Genomic DNA, 24,076 nt, shown 5'->3' with positions numbered 1-24,076 from the left:
GCTCAGGAGAAAGGAACAGATCCCACTCATTCGTCAATGGAATTGCTGTGCTCCCTTCTGCAAGGTCTCCCTCCATGTCTGAGTACCTGCTCCCGAAATGGTGTTTGACACACAATAGTGTGTGCACCATCTGGGCTGATTCCTCTCCCCACCCACCTACCGCTCCTGTATTGTTATAGTCCCAGCATCTCCAAGCCCTAAGCTTACCTAATGTATGAAAATTATATTGTTTTGCAAATCAGTTCTTTATTTTTTTCTCTTTAATAAATTGAAACCCATTCCTCTTTGTAAGAGACACAAAAAACACCTCACTCACATGTAACATGTCATACCCTTGGGTGGGATAATGTTTTGAGACAACCAAGGATTCTGGACACTGTACCTCCATCCTAGTCACCATGTGTCCTTTACTTATCATCTCTCTATGAATTCTGAGTTCAGTGAAAGGCAGAGGAACAAAGATGCCGAGACTTTAGAGTTGCAAAAGCCTGGATTTTGAGTGTAAAAGAGCATAAAGTATATGCCATATTCTGATTATCTATTGCTGCAGAACAAACTACCCCAAAACTTAGCAGCTTAAAACAATCATTTAATCTTGCAGTTTGGGAATTTGGTGAGTTTAGGTAGGAAGCTCCCTGACTATATCTTAAATAATTCTGTTAACACGTTTTGATCCATACTCCCCCACTCAGTGAGTCACAGCTGGCAAATAGTGGTCTCAGGTAAAGTTATCTGTTGGCTCCTGTCCTGTTTATGTCGGTACATTGTAATTCATTTATTTTACAAATTACACCAACATGTTTATCCACTAAACTCCAGAACGGTAATTTGATTTAGTTTGGTAAGTCCACACACTGAGACTGGTTTTCCGTGTTATCTTCATCCTTTTTTGGTGCTGAAGCAGATGAGTTTTTCTTCTTTAGTTCAAGTTATCCTTTCAAACAGCTATAGTGTGAAACTGCACCTCTCAAATACTATATCATCCAGGCAAAATCTTAGGGAAGAAAGCCAGACCTTGGATTCTCATTTCATCTAGAATAAAATCCAAATGCTTCACAGGACGTGAAAGAGTGTGTCATCTGTCATCTGCCGCCCCCTTCTCAGGCCACACCACCAACCCCACTCTCCAGCCAGGCCTCCTTTCGCTTGGGGTCCACGAAGACACTGAGCACTTTCCCACTTCAAGGCTTTGAAAATGCTGGTTCCTCTGTCTGGAACCCTCTTGCCCATCTCCTGGTGTGCCTGGTTTCTTCTCACTTTTTACTTCTCATCTTACATGTCGCCTCCCAGAGTGGCCTTCCCTCACCAGCTGAAGTAGAGCTCTCTTTGGGGAAGGGTACAAACTTTCAGCTATGTGATAAGTAGGATCTGAGGATCTGATGTATAACATGGTGCCTCTAGTTGGTAACAGTGTCTTGCATAATTGGAGCTTGCTAAGAGAGTACAACTTAAATGTTCTCACCAAAAAAAGAAAAAAATGTAAATATGTGGGGTGACGGATGTGTTAATTAACTCGATGGGGGCAATACTTTCACAGTGTATACGTATATCAAACATCACGAGGTGCACTTTAAATATCTTGCAATTTTCTTTGTGAATTATACCTCAATCAAGAAGGAAACAATTAAAGAAGGAGAGCTCTCCCCTCACCTCCCACATCCACTCTCTATTAGAGTCTCTGTTTAATTTTATTCACATCCGTATCACAGGCTATGATTGTGACATTTATTTATTTATCTGTTTGTGGTCTTTCTCCTCCCACTAAAACGTCAATTCCTTGAGGTCATTCAGCACAGTATCTCCACACCCAGGGTAACACTTCATATATTAGACTCAAAAAATATTTCCTGAGTCAGTGAAGAAATGGGAAAGGCTTTGGCCTGCGATTGAGGAGACCCAGCCTCTAGGCTGATTCTCCCATTGAGCAGCCGTGTGACCCTAGACAAATCCCAACCTTTATGGACCCCAGTTATTCTTCTAAAATAGAGAGGAAGACTTGATGTATTGAGGTAAAGATGACTGCCAAGTTTGGAGGCTTGATTCTTCCTTCCTAGTTTTCTCACAACGATACTGGAACAACCAGTATTTAAGACAACCTCAGAAAAAATATGGATAGGTCTTGAGGTAGAAGAACAGGGTCAGGATGGTGAAATAACAGAATTTAATCAGCTTCAGTGCATCCGCAGTTCAGATGTGTGGTGCCCAACCTTCACCTACAACGTCTAATGGCCACCTTCCTGCTGTGTAGATGATTCTCCACCATACTGACTACCACCACCCTCTTCCACCTCTCCCCAGTGTTAGGGTGAGGAAACTATAACCTGAGCACATGGGATACAGAACAGAAAAAAAGCATCATTTCCAGAAGGACTCCTTATTGGAATGCCCACTGTTGAGTTCACAGTGAAGGCATCATGATGGAGAAGACACTGCTGGACTGGTGCAGAGCAGGGGGGAGAACATTTCAAGTAAGAAGGAAGGGAGGGCAGAAAGGTGGCATAGTGGCCATGTCGCTCATCCAGTTGCTCTACCGAATGTTGCATTCCCTGTCCAACGTCAGACTCCAGAAACTTTCAGAGCCTTTCGTCACAAGCCTGAGCTCTGGAGGAGGGAGGGCTGTCAGTGATGGTTTGTTATTTGTGTTGTGAAAATTCTCACCTTTTGGAATGAAGCAGGATTGGATGAGATGAGTGTGACCCCGTGCTGGCAAGAAAAGCACATAAACCACCCAACCAAGAAAAGGAAGCCACAGGACAGCATGAGCACCAGAGTTTCGTGGAGGGTGGGCGGCTCTGGAGAAAGTTGCTGATGTTAAAGGAGATTGCAGACGCATTGGGCCTGAATTTGCAGTAAAGAAGTCAAAGAGGACAGAACTGAGAAAAGACCTTTGAACAAGTAGGACAAATACGGCAAATCGTTAATTGGTTAAGATACAAAATTTCCCCACTTTGGAGAGGACGGAGAGCCTGAGTGCAGACTCTTGAGTTTTGAAAGTGACAGGAGAGAGGGAGGGAAATAGCAACAGAGAAAACCAGCCAGCAATCAAGAAAGACCGTTTTGATTTGTTTGGGAGGGTTTGTTGGGTTTTTCTGAGGGGTGGACATGAAGGTGACTGAGGGGGTTAGGACAGGAGAGAGCTGAGTCTGTAATTAGAAGGAAACACGGCAGAGGACAGAGAGGCAGGCAGGCAGCATGGCAGGGAGAGGAACTGTGTGGAACACTATCTACACGATGAATTTGTGGAGTTTATTTCCTCTGTTGGTTTTACTACTATATTTGGGGTATAATTGACATGTAATAAAGTGCACGTATTTAAGTGTACAATTGTATGTGTTTTGAAGAATGTGTACACCTGTGAAGGACCCCCACAATTAGTACAGTGAACATGGTGTGTCCTCCAGCCCTGTCGGAGCCCCGTCCCCCTGCCCCTCTCTGTACCACTTACCTGCTTCTTGTCACTGTAAATTAGTTTGCATTTTCTAGAATTTTATAGAAATAGAGCATCCAATAAGTGCTCTTTTTTGTCTGGTTTCTTCCACTCAGCAGAATTATCTTGAGATTCATCTATGTTGTTGAGTGTCTTCATTCCTGTTTGTTGCAAAGTGCTTGTCCCACCTTCCTGTGGCCGCTGTAACAAATGACCATGCACTGGGTGCCTTAAACAACAGAAATGTATTCTCTCACAGTTCTGGAGGCCAAAGGTCTGAAATCAAGGTGTCGACAAGGTTGGTTCCTTCTGGAGGCTCTGAGGAAACATCTGTTCCATGCCTCTCCCCTGGCTTCTGCTGGCTGCAGGCAAGCCTTGGCATTCCTTAGCCTGTGGATGTGTCATTCCAATCTATATCACAGAAATGGACAGTGGAAAAGGAGACTGAAAAGAGAGACTGATGGATGGAGGTAAAGAGATGAGAGAGTAAGATAGAAGACATGGAATAAACTGGACGGTGTTAAGGGAACTTGTGCAGAACTTTCCACCTCAGCCTTTCAGTCAGCACTTTTTAGTTGCTCTTTTGGTGATTTATTCCAACACAGATTTAAGATTTATAAGCAAAAGTAATTTCCCTGTACCAGAAAACAGATTGCTCTGACCTGAACAGGAGGACCAACCTACTCTGAGAAGTTGTTCTGAGAAGAAGTTAACGCAGTGGCTGAGTACGAGATGGCGCACTTTCTGGAGCAACAGGACCTCCCTGATGACTAACAACTTAAGTGCCTTTAGGAATCTATGTCACTGTGGTACACAGCCTGGGCCATTCTTAGGTGACTTCCCACAATTGCAAATGAAACTGAGCCCAACCTACTTAACCTTTCCTTCCTTTTCTAGAGCTCAGACAAAGCCTACTGTCCCACTATCTGCCCCTTTTTGAAGCAAAACTCAAGAGGGCAGTCAGTAGCTGCTGTCCCTACTGCTCATTTCCCATTTTCTTCTCAACCCACTGTAGTCAGGCTCCCGCCCCACCAGTCCACAACAGCTGCTCTCACCAAGGGCAGCAGTGGCCTCCGTGTTACCAAACTCAACATTCACTCTTCAGTCCTCACGCTCCTCTCCCTCTTGATGCTGCCATATTTTCCTGTCTCTCCCTACTTCCTTGTCGCCTCCTCCTCAGATTTCTTTGCTGGTTCCCTCTCTACTTCCCTTCTCCTCTCCAACTGCTCTCTCTCCTACATGATCTCCTAAATCAATCACTATCATCAGAAGTGTGCCTTCCAATGCTGTTTCCATCTTGCTCTCCCTTTGGATCACTTACTCTGGGGGAGGCTAGTTGCTCTGTCATGAGGACACTGTGAAGAAGCAGGCATGGCAAGGAACTGAGGCCTCAGTCAACACTGATATGAATGAGCCTCCTAGAGGTGGACCCCATCCCCAGTCAAGCTTTCAGATGACTGCAGCCCCTGCTGACGGCTTGACTGCAACCATCCGAGAGATCCTGATCCAGAACCACCCAGCTAACCACCCAGGACTCCTAGAGTCCTGGCCCTCAGAAGTTGCATGAGGTGGTAAATATTGGAGGCAAGATGAATCAAAGTCAACACCGATTGAAGTTGTGCTGACTCATGGCTGCTTTGCACAAGCAGCTCTGTTTGGCAGAATGTTTCTAATACATGTTCCCTCTTCAAGAAGATTTTGAGTAATTAATAAGTAATGGCTCAAATCTTGACCCAATACCCCTAGTACAGAGAAATTAATAGCTACACTCATTTCAATTATATGTGTATAAAATCTCTCCATAAAAATGGTGGATGGTGTGAGGATTAAATACCATCTGTATATTAGTTTGTAACAAATTATTTATGTGTTTATGCCACAGATTATCCAGGAACAATTTTCAAAATATTTAACATCTAGTATGGTAAATAGAAATTTATATATAAATAAGTATATATATCAAAAATTAAAACATATTTCCCTTTATTTTCTAACTAAACCATGTAAAGCATAAAAATGGATAAAGCCGTACTGCAAACAGGTCTTGAATCAATGTGATAATTTCCATCATTTGTGATTTCTATAAACCGTCCCTGTGTTGTGGGCAGTTTGAGTTGGCAGTGGGGACCTTCCTCTACAGAGGCCGTCAACTCCTGTAGGGGTGACCCTCTCCTGCACCTATGACTCTCAGAGCACTCTCAGGTCCCTCTACTGCTTTCTGCCCTTGTCCCTTTGAGAGTAGGGGAGGGAGAGGCCTCCCGTTGTGTCTAGCCCCACAATGCTTCACCATGTTTTGAGGTGTCTTAACTCAATCTCCAGCTTTGTAAATAGGCGTTTCATTAAACTCTCCTCAGCCACCCTTTCTGAGATAAGGTGATATCTTATTCTCCTTGTATTCACAGCACCAGCCACAATGAGGTAAATGTTACGAAGTTCACTTCACAATAATAAAAAGAGATTATAAATATATATTATAAACTGGGGAAGGCTGAGTGTGGTGAGGTTAAGAACTTCTGTTCCAGAGCCAGGGTATGAGAGTGTATGTTTGGAGGGATGTGTAAAAAAGATCTCTCCTCATAAATCCCTTGAGGAGTCTAGAGCTGGAGAGAGAGCAGCTAAATGTGTACAGGGAACTGGAAGCCTCCTGAGAGGACAGCTTGGCACATCTTGGTTGGGCTGAGTTGACCTAACACTGAGTAGACATAAAAGACACAAGCCATGTGTCCCTTGTCTCTGTCTGCCTCACCGCAGCCAACGTGGGAAGTTGATGCTATGAAAATGGACAGTCAGGACCAGGACCCTGGGCTCAGCCTCATAGATTCTGGATTTCCTGGGGGAGCCCAAGTTATGGGCTCAGTATGTGGCTGAAGCTAGAAATCGCTCTATCTCAGCCTCTCCCACACAGTGACGTGCCAGGGGGAAATGACTACATATCTTAATCTGTAGTCTGAATTCCCAGGCCTGAGTGACAACAGTGAGGGAGACCTCCTCTTCCTTCCCTCTGCGACTGTAGAGCATGAAGACGCTGCTGCTGAAGTGGACTAATGGCGACCAGTGTTTCAACCGACCCTCCCCAGCTCAGCGAGTCGATGGGACAACAGGACTCCAGGTGGCAGAAAGGGCAGCGAAGCCCAGGTGTAGCAGCAGAGGACTGGGGATTTTCTATCGGTCTCAGGGCTACTTGACTCCTTGGTGGAGTAAGCCCCTGGTTGTTGGATTTAACGTGGGAAAGAGACTCCTGGGGGGGAGAAAGCTCTTACTCCTCTGAGATCTATGCTTGAGTAGCTTAAATATTTAAAAGATGTGATTTTATTCTCTATGTACATCAGGCTGGTAGTGTAGGTTGTGTGGCTGCACTTCAGTGGCTCCCTATTTTCCTTAGGACTAAATCCAGGCTCCTTGCTGTGGGCTTCAGAGTCCTGGGGACGCTGGACCTTGTTCCCTGATCTCACCTCCTCAGTGCTCCTCCCACCTTACACGTTAATGCTCCACTCAGACCCAGTGACTCCTCTTTCCTCAAATACACCATGCTCAGTCTCTCTCTCTAGGCCATTGACCCTGCTGACCTCCGGCCTGGATTCCATCCCTGCTGCCCACCAAAGTTCCACCCACTTCCCTAACCACAACTTGTCTCTCCTTCAGGTCTCACGGCAGACACGACTTCCCTCCTTGAGAAACTGTGACTGACCCACAGATTCCAGCAAAGGTACCCTGATTAGCTTTATGCCCAGCAGTCTCTCATCCTATAGCATGGTGCTGTAGACTAAATTGTGTCTCCTAAAAAGAGGGTATGTTGAAGTCCTAATTCTGGGCACCTATGAATGTGACTTTATCTGGAAATAGAGACTTTGTAGATGTAATCAAGTTAAGATGAGGTCCTACTGTATTAGGATGGGCCCAAATGCAATTCCTGGTATCTTTATAAGAAGAAGGAACTTTGGGTAGAGACACACACATAAGTATGCCCTGTGACAATGGAGGCAGAGATTGGAGTTATGCATCTACAAGCCAAAAAATGCCAAGGATTTCCAGCAGCCACCAGAAACCAGGAAGAGGCAAGGACGGATCCTTCCCTGCAGCCTTCAGAGAGAGCACGGCCCTGCTCACACTGTGATTTTGTGCTAAGAGACTCCAGACCTGTGAGAAAATCAATTTCTAATGTTTTAAGTCCCTAAATTTGTGGTCATTTGTTTCAGCAACCCTAGGAAACTGATAGACAAGGTATGCATGATTTTGGATTAGAATTACCTATTTTTTTCTTTCTCTCACTAGAGTGAACCCCAGGACTAGAGTGAACCACTGTCCATGAGGACAGAGACTATATCTGGCTTGTTCGTCATTATTTACCCAGCTCCTGGAACACTGAATATTACATGTTAGATGTAAATAAATATTAGTTCCATAAAACCACAGGAAAACAGGTTGATTGTCTGAAGAAAAGTGGTTTTCTAAAAAAAAAAGGAGAAAAACGTTTTAGGTCATGGGTCGGAAAGACAGCCAAGTACAAAAAGAAAAGACTATTTTTGTGTAACTGAGATTGTCAGATGAAAATTTCTGCTTAACTGTTTTTGATGAGGTATATGATTGCCGTTATATGACAATTTTTCAAATAGATCAAAGTGTCTTTGAAACTCTGTCTCCTTTTATTTATTATTGAGTCCAATGGACATCGTGGGAGGAAATCATAATTTCATATTTGATCAAAACAAAATAGATATCTTTGCAACTAAATCAGCATAGTTGATTTTTAATAAAATTAGCATTTAAACTTCAGAATAGTTTATTAGTCTTGCAATAGCCAAGATCTACATTTAGGTCCACCACTTCATTGCTGGAAAATTTCAGTAGATTGGTACTGCATGTGCTGGGGGCCATGCCTGCTCTATTAAAACTTCCAAACCTTCCTTGCTTCTTCTATAGCTTTCTCACCCAGTGGAGGCTTCCTCTGGCTGCCAGGCTGCAGAAACTTCTTCACGGTGGGGAGGTTGCTGATTCAGGTTTTCAGGGCCTGGAATGCACAAGAGCACAACCTCAGAGTGGAGCCAACGACCAACCCCGTCATTAGCACAAGCCAGGGAATCTGAGACCCTCCTAGACGAGGACCCACTGAGTCTCTTCCATCAGCACCAGTGTGAGGCTGGGGAACAGATATTTTACAGTTTGTTTAAATCCAAATCCAAATAAGGCCCACACAGTGTGATTAGTTTCTTAACTTTATTTTACTTGTTTACGCTCTTTGATGACAAGAAATTTTGAGAATATATTAGGTCAAATCCGTTCATCTCTTAATATCTGAATTATTTTTAAAATGCAAAACTCTTGACAGGTCATTCAGTAAGAACAGTTTCCTATCTTATGTGAGAAAGTACTTTTACAGTCAATTTTAGATGCAACTTAGGATGACCAAACTCAGAACCCACCTCTACTCCAGCTGCAGCCAGGAGCCGCCGGTTGACTTCCATTCTGCCTTGTCCATCGAAGTAGTGAAGCTTGGGCTTCTCTGCCATGATGCAGTCTCCTGGTTTCTCTAAACCTGAATGAATGAATGAATGAATGAACAAATGAAAGAAACCACAGAAGCAGAAATGCACTTTATGATACATGGTTGAACAGCACCAACGATGAGGAAGGGGATCTGCCTCCCTTATGGCAGAATCAGAAGAGTCGCTGGAATGTCTTCCTTGGCCCAAAATCTCACTCTCAGGAGCAAACCCCAGGAAGTTAGACTAAACCACTCTCCAGTCTCCACTGGGTAAAATCCAGTGGTCTTGGCAGGCTAATATTGAGTGTCAGTCGAAAGGATGCTTCCGTGGTTATTAGGGGGAGGGGGAAGGATTAGAGACGTAACATTTATTGAAAACCCGCTCCTAATGATCATGACCGAATGCTAACCCCTGTGGATACATTATAACTTTAATCTTCATAACAGCTCCATGAAATAGATGTTATTATCCCCATTTTTCAGTTAATGAGGCTGAGGCTCAGAGATTAGTTAAACGACACAACCACAGTCACACTCCAGGGAGTGGTGGACATGGAAATCCATCCCCAGGATAGAGGGAGGGCAGGGTTGGACCCCACACAGATGAAGGCCCTGGGAGCCTGTGAGGGGCCTTGACACCAGAGGAGTTCTCTGACAGCAAGGGGGAAGAGGGAGCAGAGTTAACACTGCATTTGTTCAAAGGCTCAAATTAGGGCTCAGACTCGTTTAACTGTAGCTCAACAGATCCTAATTCTTCCCACAGACACGGGATGCTGATTCCTGCCTGTTTTTGGAATCTACATTCTACCTCCACTTGGTGCATGATCTAGAAAAAAGGATGTTACTGCATCAACTTTACAGCATATGGAGTGGAACTCACATTTATTCAAAACCTGTAATACGATGGGCGAGCTCACAAATTTATCTCCATTTAATCCTACAAAGATCACCTGAGGTGGGTCTGTTATCACTCTCCCTTTACAGCTGGGGATACTGAAGTTTCCAGAGTAACATCCTCAATGGAGGTGGTGGACCTGGGATTCAAAACCACTTCTTTGTGACATCGAAATATAAGCTTCATTTTCTGTATTAGTGTCTTTCAAACTCTGTGACAATCCTTCAGTAGATTGTGAAATCCACTAATTTTTAAAATGGAATAGAAGACAATAGAAACTCTCCGAGTGCCCTCTGTGGAGACGAGGTTAGGATCCTCTCAGGAGTTTCAACTTCAGTCAGATGTGTGTTGCACGTGTGGATGTGTGCACACTCATTTGGTCAACTGATGGTGAGAGAGACATTGGTTGTGTCCTGTCAGCAAAATCTGAAAGCCCTTGTTCTACCCCAGGCTGCGTGGGTGGTCAACATAGACGGAACCAGAAAATGACACTCAGCGGCTCCCACAGTGGACACGGCTAGTTCCTCGTGGGTGTGAATGGAAGCACACGGGACTCATTACAAGCGGGAGTCCCAAAGCCAGGACTGAGGGAGGAACAGTTGCATTTTCCATCCAAATCCCAGGCTCTGTTTAGAAAACATAAAGATTCTTCATGCAAAATTTTATTGTTGTGGAGTTTTATTGTTGTGGAGTTTGGGACAAAAATATGCGTTCCTTTACCCAATGGACATATCTCTGAAAAAGTGCATCTGATTTGAATGTTAGATATCAAAATTATTTCAATATCCATATTTTTAATGGGGAACACAAAAGTCCAAGCTTTAGAAAGTAAAAAATCCTTTCGAAACATACTTAATCAACCATCTGTCTTGTAGTCGGAGATATTGGAGTTTGTACTTTCTCGTCACGGGAGATGGAGGTGCTGGGATTGAGCAGAATGGAGAGGAGACTAAGGCCGGCACTGAGGCGAGAAGTGTGTGCTGTGGACTAGAGTTCACAGAGCCAAGTGACTCACACCTCACACTCAGCTCCTTTCCCTTTCACTGAGGATCCTGTTACAAAGGGAAAGGAACTCTTCTCTTAGATAATATGTTTTCATAACTCTCTTTCTCCTAGACAACTTTCCTCACCTCCCCACTAGGAGGTTTCCAAAGGCCTGGTCCAGACTAGGGCAAAGGTTATCCTAAAACTTTGCCTTGTCAGCAGAAAATGAGAACTAGAGAGATTCGATGAATTGCCAAAGGTCACACACGTGTGTTCCTGGTTCACACTCAATATCCAGCAAGTGTGTCTATCCTTGACCACAACCCCGGGAAGTAGCTTCTCGTATCCTGTTCTAAAGAGGAGGAAACTGAAGGTCAAGACGTGCAGCGGCTTTCCTAGGCTCACACGCTGTGTCCTCTGATTTCAGGGCCACGTCATTTCAGGTTTCACCTCACCATGGAACACTCAGGCGCTCTCTGTGGGTCTCCCTGAGACTTTTGTTTATTTTTCCCATTTTGAATCCATTAGCCCGCTATCTGTTGAGGGGGAGGGAGAGAGGGAAATAAGGAATTCGTGAATACCTTTCTGTTAGCTGATTTTTAGGGGCTTGATAAGAAGAAACTTTGATAAAAGCATGCCTTGCTTTACTTTGACATCCTAAAAATCTACTGTGAGTAAATTGAAGACTAGTACCATTACACTTTAGCTTAACAGGGGAATAAGCTTATATTCCTCTAAAGACGTCTATCCATGATAATCCCAGGAATAAACTAAAGGAGTGAGGTCTGCAGGTCCTAATAACAGTGGGTCTCAGCAGAGAGATGGAGACTTGAAGCCCAGTCCCAGCTCCTTTCCTCACAAGGATCAGAACCTCCGGCAGGTGGTTGCATCTCTGCACCGCAATTTTCGCTTCTAAAAATAGAGTTATCTCTACTTTTGAGGGTTGTTGAGAAAGTTAAATGAGATAATCTGCATAAAATTCTTCCATAAGGATCAGTAAATGCAATCTCCCTCCTGCTCCCGGGTCCTGGGAGAAGAGTGAGTCTCAACACACCGGGTAGCATCTGTATCTTCTTTCTTCTATCTCTGTCAATCTGTCTGTCTCTCTGTCTATCTATCTATCATGGTCTGTCTATCTATCTCTCTATCTCTCTATCTATCTCTCTATCTATCTATCTATCTATCTATCTATCTATGTATCTATCTCTTGACAGCTAGAGCTCCAATAGGTATAAGATTAGGCATAGTATGTATATATTTCTCCAGAATTTTTCCAAACGTCATATAACGACTGTTTGTTTAGCTCATATGGTAAGATTAGTGACGTTCACTGATTACTTAACCTGGATTGCAGGAAGTCTTTGGGGAAAGTTCAGGGAGGTTTGGCACAATATTAAAAGCAGCCTAGTGTACCCAACCCTGCAGCAGATCCCCAGTTTGGTCCCTGGACCCTGCACCCCAGGTGCCTTTCTCCTCAGGCTCACCGTGCTGCCACTCCCTCCCTGAACTGGGCACTCTGGCCTCCTTCCTGTGCCCAGGCTGCCTTTGCAGGGGTCCAGCCATTGGAACAGGAGATCCACGGCTTCTCTCTCCAGCTCTTCACAGCCTTCTTGAGGGTCTCAATGTCAACACTCAATGAAAATGATCATGTCTCTCCAGCATCCTCCTGCTTACCTGGAAACACACACATACACTGATCCTTCTCTCACACCCCTTTCTGGTTTACATGGAGGTATATTTCCTTCTAAAAACTTTCCTTGAAACTTCTTCCTAACACTCCTGGAGCAGTTTCCAGTGCTAAGAAATGATGGCTGGTGGGGAACAGGATCCGAGCCTGATCTGGTCCCTGACCTAAAAAGCTTTAAGTCTAGTCGGAAAAACAGGTTTGTGGACAACAGACAGAGCATGAGGGGCCCAGCAAGGACTTATCTTTGAGTGGTTTCAACCCCAGAATCACAGTGCTTTTAGTAAAGCAAGTCAGCGCGAGGTGAGGAGCTGCCAGGCTGAGGAAGCTGAGGGCGCTGCTCCGCAGCCCAGGGCGCTCCTGCCTCCCAGGCTGCACCCAGTCCCCAAGCTCCGTGCCTCTCTACCCCACGTGGCTGCCTTCCTCCCCTTCAAATGAGGACCCTGCCTCATCCTTGACAAACATTGCTCTTGGTAGCATCCTGCCTAGTGCTTTTCCTCGTTGCCATTTCCATGTCTTCTCCCATAGACACCAGAGTTTCCCCATGAATTCTGTTATGTTCCGACTGCTCCAGGGTTTTCACATGATCTCCCTGAGGCTCTCCATCTCTCCTGTATGAGACTTTTCCTTTTTTCCCCCAATATTAATACTATAACAGAGCATGGTTGACTCTTACATTCTGATGTGAATGACTTGTCCGTTCTAGCTTGGCGAATTCCTGTGCTTTGTAAAATCTCATTCTGTGCTCCTGTGATTCTCTAGTTTTCCCATTGAGACTTCCTGAGTTGGAGAATTTGAGAAGTCAAATTCTCGTAAGAGTCTCTTAAGAGTCCAGGGACTCTTAACGGGGGGTGATATTGCCACTCTTGTCCCAGAGGACACTTGGCAATCTCTGGAGATATTTTTGGTTGTCAAAATCAAGAGGGAGGGTGCTACATCCAGTGGGTAGCTAGCAGAGATGCCTCTGACGTGGAGTGGGGCGATGCCTCCATGTGCATCTGACTCCTTCTTATCCACCCTCAGTCATTCTGCATTTCATCCACCCTCCATTTTTCATCCACTGTGTTGTCCTAACAGACACATTGATTGGATATTTAGTTGGAAATACCTTATATTTGAGTGCAGTTGGCTATTTTATCTGTGTTATCTTCATAGGATAATTTTTTTTGAAAAATACATTTCTGAAACATGGAATAATTCTTCTCTATCCTTTTGCATCTCTCATTCGACTATGCGGCTGCCACTAGCACTAGGATGAACTTGACCCCCACACTGTGTCTTTTCTATAGCTACAGAGTAAAATGAGAAGAAAAAGTGAGAGTCAAGTATTGATGAAATGATGATTTCTTGTAAGCATGTAAACAAACTATCATTGTAGATATCTTAAGGTTGTAACGTTTGCAAATTTGAGGAAAATATATGTTAACACTATTCTTAAGTACACTCCTTAAAACTAATTAAATGTACATTTCTATAATAAATACTTTTTAACTAAAAAGAAAAAGGAAAGGAGAACAGACAGGACAGCCCCACAACAAAGCATCGCCCGGCCACAGTGTCAACAGGGCCAGACTGAGAAACCTGCTTCAGCCGATGTCTAGTTGCCCTGAGTTGGTTGAACCACAGAGAGAGAAGGAGACTTGCCAGTGAGCTAATCCAGCAAAGGCTGAACTAGAATCGAGTTCTGCTGACCTTCAGACTAATTTATTCCTATTATAACCAGTGAATTTTGAGTTTTCACAGAGACTATTACAGTATCACTGTTCACAACTGTTGTGCATCAGCTACTTCTATGGAAAAAGTAACCTCGGCATAAACTCTCACACTCCCTCCTATACTGGTAATATTCTCGGATTGTCTAAAATCGTATCATTCTTTTTTCTCCTCCTATCATTAATTTTTCTTGCATCTAAATTCTCGTGCCCTAGTTTTCTAAATCCTTCATTTTCACATTTTTGTAAAGATGTTTCCAACAGCAATTGAATAAACAACTCTTGAACTGACCCCTAAGCACAGCAAGAAGGCACGATGTGAGTCTAAAACAGATTTTTCTTGTGCTGAGGACACATTTTAAAGTATTTTTCTGGTGACCTGGAGGGGAGGATGTGAGGCAATGTATGAAGATTTATAAAATCAGTACTGATCTTATTAAAGTCTGTCTCCCACATGGCTCAGCAACTCAATGTCAACCCCTCAGGTGTTCATAAGCTGTTTTTGTAATGGAATAACTCCTCCCTGTGACACAGGTAGAGATCAGTTAAGGAAAAGCCACTCCTACAGAGTTCAGGGGCCAAGGGTTCCATGCTAGATGGGAAGAAAAATGACAAGTCATTCTCTTATCACAAAAAAATTGGTTAATTGTTCTTTTGAAGGTTGGCAATTGAATGGTTAAACAAAAAGTTTCAGGATGTTTGGACTTTCTCCTCCAGTCAGTGGGGTATGACTTTTTGAAGAAACTTACTGTGAGATTTTCATGAATTGGATGCAAGGATGGAGGCAGATGAGAAACCTCTGCCATGAGCATAGCAGGGAGCTGACGTCAGTATACTGCAAGCAGGTCTCTGGAATACTTTTTGTATTGGATAGCAGATAAAACACGGGACAGCCCATCAAATATGAATTTCAGCTGAATAGCAAATAATTTTTAGTTTAAGTATGTCCTAAACGTGTATTGTACCCACCAATGAACCCATTCCCCTGCTTCAACAATTGACAACGGTCTTTCTTCATCTATACCCCGTAGGGGGTGGTAAGGTGACCTCCTAAAAAGATAGGTCCATGTCCAAATACCTGGAACCTGTGCTGTGACCTTTTGGAAAAAGGGTCTTTGCAGATGTAATTGAGTTAAGGACATTGAGATGAGATGGCTCTGCATTATCCTGATGGGCCCTAAATCCAAGAGCGCATACCCTTATAACAGAAGAGAAGACACAGACACACACAGAGGGTGAGGGGAGGTGAAGACAGACTCAGAGGTTGAAGTGACGTGGCCATGAGCCAAGGAAGCAAAGAATGCAAAAAGCCACCAGAAGCTGGACGAGGCAGGAAGGATTCTCCCATAGAGCCCCCGGAGGAAGGCAGCCCAGCTGACACACCTCCACTTTGGGCTTCTAGCCTCCAAAAGTGTGACAGAATACATTCTGCTATTTTACGCCACCCAGTTTGTAGTAATTTTGTAGAAACCACAAAAAACCAATATAGACCCACCTACTGTCCCCACTACCAAGGGATTATTTTGAAACAAATCCTAGACAGCATGTCACTAAATCTATCAAAAACTTAATATGTTAATCTCTGAAAGGTAAGGAGTCTTTTTCTAAACATAATCAGACTACAGTCCTAGCACACTAAAGTTTTATAATTCCTTCATTTCAGTAAATATTCCACATTCTAATTTCCTCCAATGTCTCCTGAAGATTTCTTAACAGTTGGTTTTTTTGCATCAGGATCCAAGCAAGTTCCACACACTGCATTTGACTAATGGAAATAAATATTCTGAAGACATGGGTGAGTGACTACAGATGTCCGGTAGGTGGGAGCGTGGGGGAAATGGTGAGGAATTCTGAAAGCCCAGACTAGAGCCCTTAGGTCACCGAGTTGTGTGTGGAGTTGTGCGCCATGTTATCACCATTGGTGAGGGAGCCCTGGGGACACCGCAGGGCCATGTGCCCACACCAGGCGTTCACAGGACAGTGGGGGAGGCACAGCGACCTTCAGCTTTCTGAGATGCTCATGGGGCTCTGTGGGAGCCCGTGGGAAGCAGCGAGTGTGGAGTGTGGCCAGGGGGGAAGGAGCTGCCAGGCAGGGCTAGCAACTGTGCCCAGGCAGGAAGGCCTCACCCATGAGTGTGATGGGCTGGAGGCGGGTGTGAGGAGGGGTGTGAGGAGGCCTCCCTGCAGGTACAGGAGTCACTGAAGGAGATCAAGAAGGTGGAGAGACTCAGATTTGCACTTGAGAAAATCAACTCTGGCTGTGAGTAAAGAACAGACTAGAGTGAAGTGAGGCCTCAGTCAGGGAGCCCTGTGTCTGTGTGCCCCCTACCCCGCCCCCCACTGTGGGGACCCTCACACTAAGGGGAGGAGAACTCCACGTGCCAAAGTCCACCTTTTCTGAGAGAGTATTCATCATTGGCCCTGGGTGGGGCTAAAGCTAGAAATCACTCCTCATTGGGCACTCTGGCCCAGAACAATGATTTTATGTATATTCATTTACACATAATTCATACATATAGTCTGTATCTTGGAAGCCTGGGCCTGAGGGACACTAAGTGACCTGAGAGGAAGGCTCATACCAGGCCCCACAGAGCACTAAGCAACAGAGCGATGATGTGCCAGGGTGCTCGGGGACTGGAAGGGACAGAGGGTCCCCTAAGAGCAGAGCTCGGCTCTGTTTTGTTCTTTATTCCGTCCCCACCACCTAGAACACTAAAGAGTCCATAGGGGACATAATAGCAGTTCAGACACGCATTAAAAAAAAAAGTTTTTATTATCAGAAGGAAAATGTTTCTCAAAGAAAAAATAAAATTTTTTTAGCCATTACTGAGAAAGGTAGGTATTTGCCTGTGAATACCTGAGAGTGTCAGGTATGAATTTCCGCACATGACTGTTTGTTGGCTATGTGACAGATGTTATATGACAATGTCTGGAAAAGATCAAGAAGACACAAAGTCTGTATTTCCCATTTTTATTTCATTTTTAATTCCAAGCAAGAGACAGGATAGAAGGAGATTGAAAATCTGATTTCATATTTGATCCTAATGAAAAGGAATAAATTGTAATGAAATCTGCTCATAGGCGTTGTATTATTTAATCAACACTAAAACCTTGGAATAGTTTATTAGTCTCACAATAGCCAGGATCTACATTTAGGTCAACCACTTCATTTTTGGAAAACTTCAGAAGATAGGTCCTGCATGTGCTGGGCAGCCATGCTGGCTTTATTATAACTGGAAAATCTCCTTCACTTTTAAAAGACATTTCTCATCCATTGGAGGCTTCCTCGGACTGCCAGGCTGCAGAAACTTCTTAACAGTAGGGAGGTTGCTGATTCTGGTTTTCAGGGCCTACAATGCACAAGAGCACAGCCTCAGAGTGGAGCCAAAGACCAACCTGTCATTAGCACAAGCCAGGGAATCTGAGACCCTCCTAGATGAGGACCCACTGAGTATCCTCCATCAGCACCAGTGTGAGGCTGGGGAACAGACATCCGGTGAGAAATGAGGAAAAGAGGAAGAAAATCCAGCTCAATAGCACTTTCTTCTCTCTCTTCTTCCCTACACACTCATCCTGTGGATTCATGGCTCTTGTGCAATGCAACGAAGAGGATGTGTCTGTCAGATACCATCACAGATACAGTCTCCAATCAGGAAAAGAAAAGATATAGGAAAATTGGGCAGGAACTGAAGACAGAGAACATAAAAGGGGCCTTTTGACATGAGGCCGATCAAAGCCAATTTACCCATGGAGAGAGAGAGACAGGGAGAGAGGGGAGACTGTGCAGAGAGAAACACAATGTCTGAAAGTAGGAGCAGGAGCCGAGGGGAGGAGACCTGATCACAGACTCAGGTGTGGAAAGAGAAGGACACACCTGGGTCAAGGGAATCGCAGAGAAAAGAGGACAGAAACTGTCATGGACCAGGGGCCTGGGAGAGAGAGGCTGACCCTGGGTCCCTCTCCTTGTAAAAGACAAATTCTTCTTCTTGGGGCAGCATCCACTCAGACCTCCTCAGCATAACAAGATTCTTTTCATGCCTCAGACCATGGCCCAGGAGCTAATTTGAAGACCTGAGGGCAGCAAAGGCCTTGATAATAATGGAGACCCAAGAGTCCAAATATTAGATTCCAAAGTGGGAGATGAGGGCCTCCCGTCCTGAGGGCTGTGAAAGAGATCACCTTCAGCAGAGGGAAGTTGACCAGAATGCCGGGGTCAAGCTCTTCGACAGAGTAGAGAAGTTCAACCAGCTGAATGTCAGCCCTGCTCAGCGTGTTGCCAACCAGGTAGTCTTGTCCGTGGCTCTTCAACACCTGGCGAATTTGAGGGATCAGGTCATGAACACAGGCACAGTCAGGCTGGGCCCCTGCTCCTCCCGGGTCTCTCCAGCCCCACTCTCCCCCTCTGCTGCCTCCCTGGGCGGATGTGGAGCTTCAGACCTTCTCCACCGGCCCTGACTCAGTGAGAGGGAGGGAGGAGTGGGCTCTGCTGTTCTTCCCTCGCTCCTCAGCTGAAGCCCAGGCCACCATGTCCTTCTCCCCTTCCCACGTCACTGGGCTCCTGCTGCACCTTCCTCTGGGCCAAGGGCTTAGCATCTGCTGTGCCATGTGTCTGTCAGCCCCACACTCTAAAGCGAGCAGCCCTGAAACTTCAGGCCATGGCTCTTTCTCTTTCTCACCCTCTCTCTCCATCTCCACACTTTTCTTTCTCCTCTCTGCCTTGGGAAAAGGCTCCATCTTCATGACAGCCTTCTTCACTCCTGAGCAGACTATTTTAGAGTCTACCTTTCTCCTCTCGTCAGCTTTCCTCATTTCCTCATCTATCTCTCTGGGACCCGAAAGGAACCTGAACTCACCATCTCCCTTTGGAGCCCTCTCAACATTGGCTCTGACTCCTACCCCACCTGTGTCTGTCAATGACATTGGTGGAATATGTTCTAATTTGCATGCTGAGCGTCTAAGGGTGACTGTGTTGATGTCTGCGTTTCCTTTAAAATGCACCATAAAATGATATGCTTGATTGGAGGAGACTGGGAGGGGGACATATATGGTTAAGCAAACATGATAATAAAAATTAACTCTAGGTGATGGGTAATTAGGAGTTCATTATACATATCTTTCAACTTTTGTGTGTGTTTCAGTTTTTCATATAATATATTGTACAAAATATGTGGTGTTTATTAAAAATATTATAACAATATGGAAATCACAGAGAAAAAAGGGAAAAAACATACATGGTACCACCAACTGAAGATTATAATGTTGTGTCAAATACCCTTTCAGCCATGTATGCATATAGCAGTTGGATAAAAAATAAAGACTATAATGATGCATCAAATGCCAGTTTGTGATATGCATCTTTCATTTATGTTGTCACAGGGCTCTTTATTCCTGAGGATGGATGTCCTCAAACTGCAGTGACTGAAGAGCTTGTCACCAGTGAATGTGCCTAAACCCTCAGCACAAGGGCCAGGAGAGAGTATTTTCCTATTAGTATCAAATTCTTCACTCTTTGAATAGGACCTAACACACTAGCAGTGAATGCACGTTTGTTGAGTGAATGAAAGAATGATTTAATGTTTTATGAAGATGAGAGCGTTAAACCTCCTGTATCTCTTACAATCATTTTTTGGTTTATGATTTTTATTTAGCAGTATTTCAGGTAGTTTTGATCTTGAAATGTTCTCCATGACCTTCAAAGAGAAGATATGTACTATGTATAGTGATGGAACTTTATTTCCTTAGTTTACATAACTTTCCTCAAAAATCTAAGAGCCATGTCCCACAAATTTCTAGATTATTTTCCCTTAACATCTCTTCATCTATCTCTTCCTCTCCATCACACTGCTCCTGTCTGTGTTTAGATACATCTCATTCATTCCCTGAAACACTACCACATTCTCCTGATGGGCAGCTGGTCTCATGTCTCCCTACATATGGTACCAGAATATTTTCAGATGTATGGCTTTCATCATGTTCCTCCTGGACCAGAAACCTCTGTATGGTGTTCTGTAGGATCTGCTCCAATCTCTAGTGTGGCTCTCAGAGCCTTCAATTCCATTGAATAGAAAATTCTAGATTGGGTCCTAGCAAACCAAAGTTTTGCTGAAAAATTATAACTTGGGTAAAACTGGCACAATTCTTCCTCATGGTGGATATTTATAAGATGCTTGAGAGTCAGGTACTCCATTAACTAGTATTCAGGAAGGCTCACTGGAAGTGAAGGTCAATGCCCCAGGAATGCCCAGGCACTCTTTCTCTTTCTCTTCTAACCTCAGTGCCAGGACACTAAACAGCCCACTTACTTTTTCAAATGCAGGGAAATAACGATTTGCTGCCTTCTCTTTTATCTGGGCGATCTTGGCACCTTTTTCATCAGGTGGGGTTATGAGCAAAAATATGAACATTTCATTCATATCTGCCACACCTTCTACGTACATATCAATCCTGAAAGAAAGAAATGACTAAATTGTCAAATGTCTCCTGTCTTAGATTTTATAGTTTAAAAATGTAAAAGAATGGGGCATCAGGAGGTGGCAAAGGAATTCACTTCCACTGGGTGCATTTTTATAAGCCAATCATTCAGCTACGATTTTTACTTATTTTTCACGTTTCATTCTAGAACAAGCTACCAAGGTAGATATATGTCTAAAATTTTTGTTACACACATGACCAAACATAAGGACCGAGAGCATTGGTGACCTGCTCCGAGTCACAGGCATGAGAGACACTGGTGGAATCACTGCAAGTAACCACTGAGCCTCTAGCTGGGGTTTGCCGTCTCTGCTGGGGTTTGTTCTGTGCACAAACTCAGTGTGATTCACACGGCCAAAGACCAGTCACCTAAGTCACCTCCAAAGAGAGTCCCTGGTACAGCCATCTCAGTCATGGCCCTCTCCCTCTCATCCTGTTATACCACCCAGGCCCACTTAACGCTCAATGTTAGAAGTTCTTTCAATGATTCCCCATAGAACACTGTGCCACAGCCCTCTCCATGCACTGTTGCCCAACACTGGCCATGTTCGCATCTCTCAAGACCCCACCTAAATATCCCCTGAAATGCTTCAATTCTTTATACACTTCCCACCAGTGCCTATTCCTAGTTTGTGTGTGTGTGTGTTCCAAGCAGGGCTTCCTATAAGAGCTTTTTAAAATAAAAGCTTTATTGACATATAATTCCGCTACCATGATGTCACCTTTTTCAAGTGTACGATTTTGTGATTTTTGGTAAAGTCACAGATTTGTGCCATCAACACACTCTAATTCCAGAATATTTTGAACCCTTCCAAATCAAATGCCCTATGCTTTCACAGGCATTATACATTCTTCCCTCCCAACAGCGCCAGGCAACCATTAAACTACTTTCTGTTTCTACGGATATGAATATTCTGGATATTGCATAGAATGAAATCATGCAATATGGGCTGTTTGTTCTGGTCTCTTTTATGTAACATAATGTTGTCAAGGTTCATCCATGTTGTAGCCAGCAACAGGACTTCATTTCTTTTCATGGGAAAATAATATTCCACTCTATGGATATACCCCGATCTGTTCATCCATTCATCACTTGATGGCCATTTGTATTGTTTCTACTTTTTGAAGATTATGAACAACACTGTTATGAGCATTTGTGTACAAGATTTAATGTGGATATATTTTCGATTCTTTCAGGTATATACCTAGTGGTGGAATTGCTGAGTCATATAGTCATACGGTAACTATTTTTCACTTTTTGAATAAGCCCTTACATGGTTTTAATTTTAATCATGTGGTCCATCACAACCAGGAGGAGACCCCCCCCAGATATGGTTGTATTGAATAAATCTGATGCTTCATTCCTGTATCAAAAAGCTTACTGTAACCCTGGCAATTTGGGCTCAACCTGTGCTAACGCTTGTCAAATGCCCAGTCAATATAACTCAGTCATAAATTAGGTTCCTGGTCATCATTCTGGTAAATTCTGGAATATGAGAAGCAGCTCATTTGGGTCCCACCCTTCGCCAGCCTTATCCTCTAGATCCTTAGACACTTTGTCCCTTGTCTCTAGCTGAGGGCTAGTGTCCAGCTCCTAAAGGCCTGAGTACCTGGAGTCATGACTCCACCAGCCTCCCGGCTTCTTAGTTCATCAGGGTTTGGAGACCTCTGTCACTGTGCCCTATCCATGGGCCACATCCTCTTCTATAATCCCACTTGCTTGAGTCCACTGCAGGTTTCCTGTCCTTCATCCTCCAAGGTCTCTGGACCTCAGTCTATACCACCAAGGCCACACTGCTGGTGGTCTTGTGCCCCCTGATACAGTCCTGCTCCCTCAGGGAAGGACCTACACTGTTCCTATTAACTGTTGATGAAAGAGCAGGAAAAATACCGTACAGGGCTCTCTCCTTTATGTCTTTCCCATAGAGGTTGTATTTGGCGGCAATGTAGCTGAGAATGGCTCTGCATTGCACCAGCTTCATCCCATCAATTTCAACCATTGGCACTTGCTGGAACATCAGACTCCCATCTTTGGAAAGAAGGAAAAAAAAAGGAGAGTGAAGTGTTTTATGGATCAAACTTTCAGGATAAAAAACTGTTTGTTAGAATGACTGAAGATATAAAAGGAAACAAAAAATTATTATGTGGAACATTTCAAAGGAAATAGCATTTGTTTTTGGCTTCCTGTAATCATTTTTGTTATCAATCTGTGTGTTACTTTTTATCCTATTATTTCATTTATCATTTTATTCTCATTCAGGTACATGGGAGGTCACTGTATTTGTTGTGTTCGATTTCTCTTCAAGGACATTTAAGGAAGAAGTTGGGAGAGGCTGCAACACGGCTACCAGCTGGTTGTCATTTCAGTTGGGAAGTTCCCAAAATAAATCTAGAGGGTTGCTGGTCACCTACCATTAGTAGGGGAGATTTCTCCGGAGGGTGTTTTCTATGCTCCTCAAATACCCCCATTGGAGAGTGTGTGTAGGGGGCCCTGTGTTCCCCACCCCACCGCTGCTGGCCCTCGGGCTTTCACTCCCTCCTCACAGGCTCCCCTGGCCTTCCAACTAAATCAACACAATTTTGTTATCTGAGTCTACAATACGCTAGGACATCACCTTGCCAACCTGTCAGAGAGAAGAACTCCAGGTAAGTGCGGGGCCTGTTTCTCCTCTTTGCTCTATTACATGTATTTGAGTGTCCTTTCTGGGAGGGCTGTGGGATACTGAGCTGCTAGAGCTCAGTCACTGGGCAGAAAAGCAGGAGAGGCAAAGACAGGGATCCACAGGGCCTGGGGGATGGTCCTGGAGCAACTACTCACAGAGTTCCAGCTCTCCTGCGCTGAGCGAGTTACCAAAGCTTCTCAAAGAGCCCCAGCTTTGACATTTGCACCACTTCCTTCCCTCTCCCTGGCCCCCAGCTCCCAGGGTACACACACATAGGCATTGCCCGGGGTTAAAACCCCAACACATGACTTCTACTAGATACTCTCATCAGAGGCAACTAGATACTTGGTCTTACCATTTCTCAGCTTTTCCAAGTCTTTCGAAGTTTCTATAAACTTCTCTTCAAACTGGAAAACAGAAACAGTCAATGAGTTCTTGTTCTTTCATTCCACAGCATTATAGAACTTTTACACTTGAATGGCCCCTGTCTGGCACGTGATGAGGAGAAGGGAGATTCCTGAGCTTGGCAGGGTACGCAGAGGAGCGTGATCAGGGTCAACGGGAATTTAGATGAGAGCCATCAAGAAAGAGCATGGAGGCCGGCCCAGTGGCGTAGCGGTTAAGTGCACGTGCTCCATTGAGGCGGCCCGGGTTCAGATCCTGGGCATGCACTGAGGCACCGCTCATCAAGCCATGTTGTGGCGACCTCCCATATAAAGTGGAGGAAGATGGGCACGGATGTTAGCTCAGGGCCAGTC

The 24,076-nt window shown here is 44.4% G+C and overlaps 1 pseudogene; it reads right to left on the bottom strand.

The window, feature by feature from the left end:
• Positions 1-8,252: 8,252 nt before the first annotated feature.
• On the bottom strand, positions 8,253-23,722 carry LOC131413575 (glutathione S-transferase A1-like; annotated as a pseudogene).
• Between the last annotated feature and the right edge of the window lie 354 nt (positions 23,723-24,076).

This window comes from Diceros bicornis, chromosome 14 (genome assembly GCF_020826845.1).
Source record: "Diceros bicornis minor isolate mBicDic1 chromosome 14, mDicBic1.mat.cur, whole genome shotgun sequence".
Classification (NCBI taxonomy): domain Eukaryota; kingdom Metazoa; phylum Chordata; class Mammalia; order Perissodactyla; family Rhinocerotidae; genus Diceros; species Diceros bicornis.
Note: the sequence above shows the minus strand (reverse complement) of the source record. Positions and strands in the feature narration are given on the sequence as shown.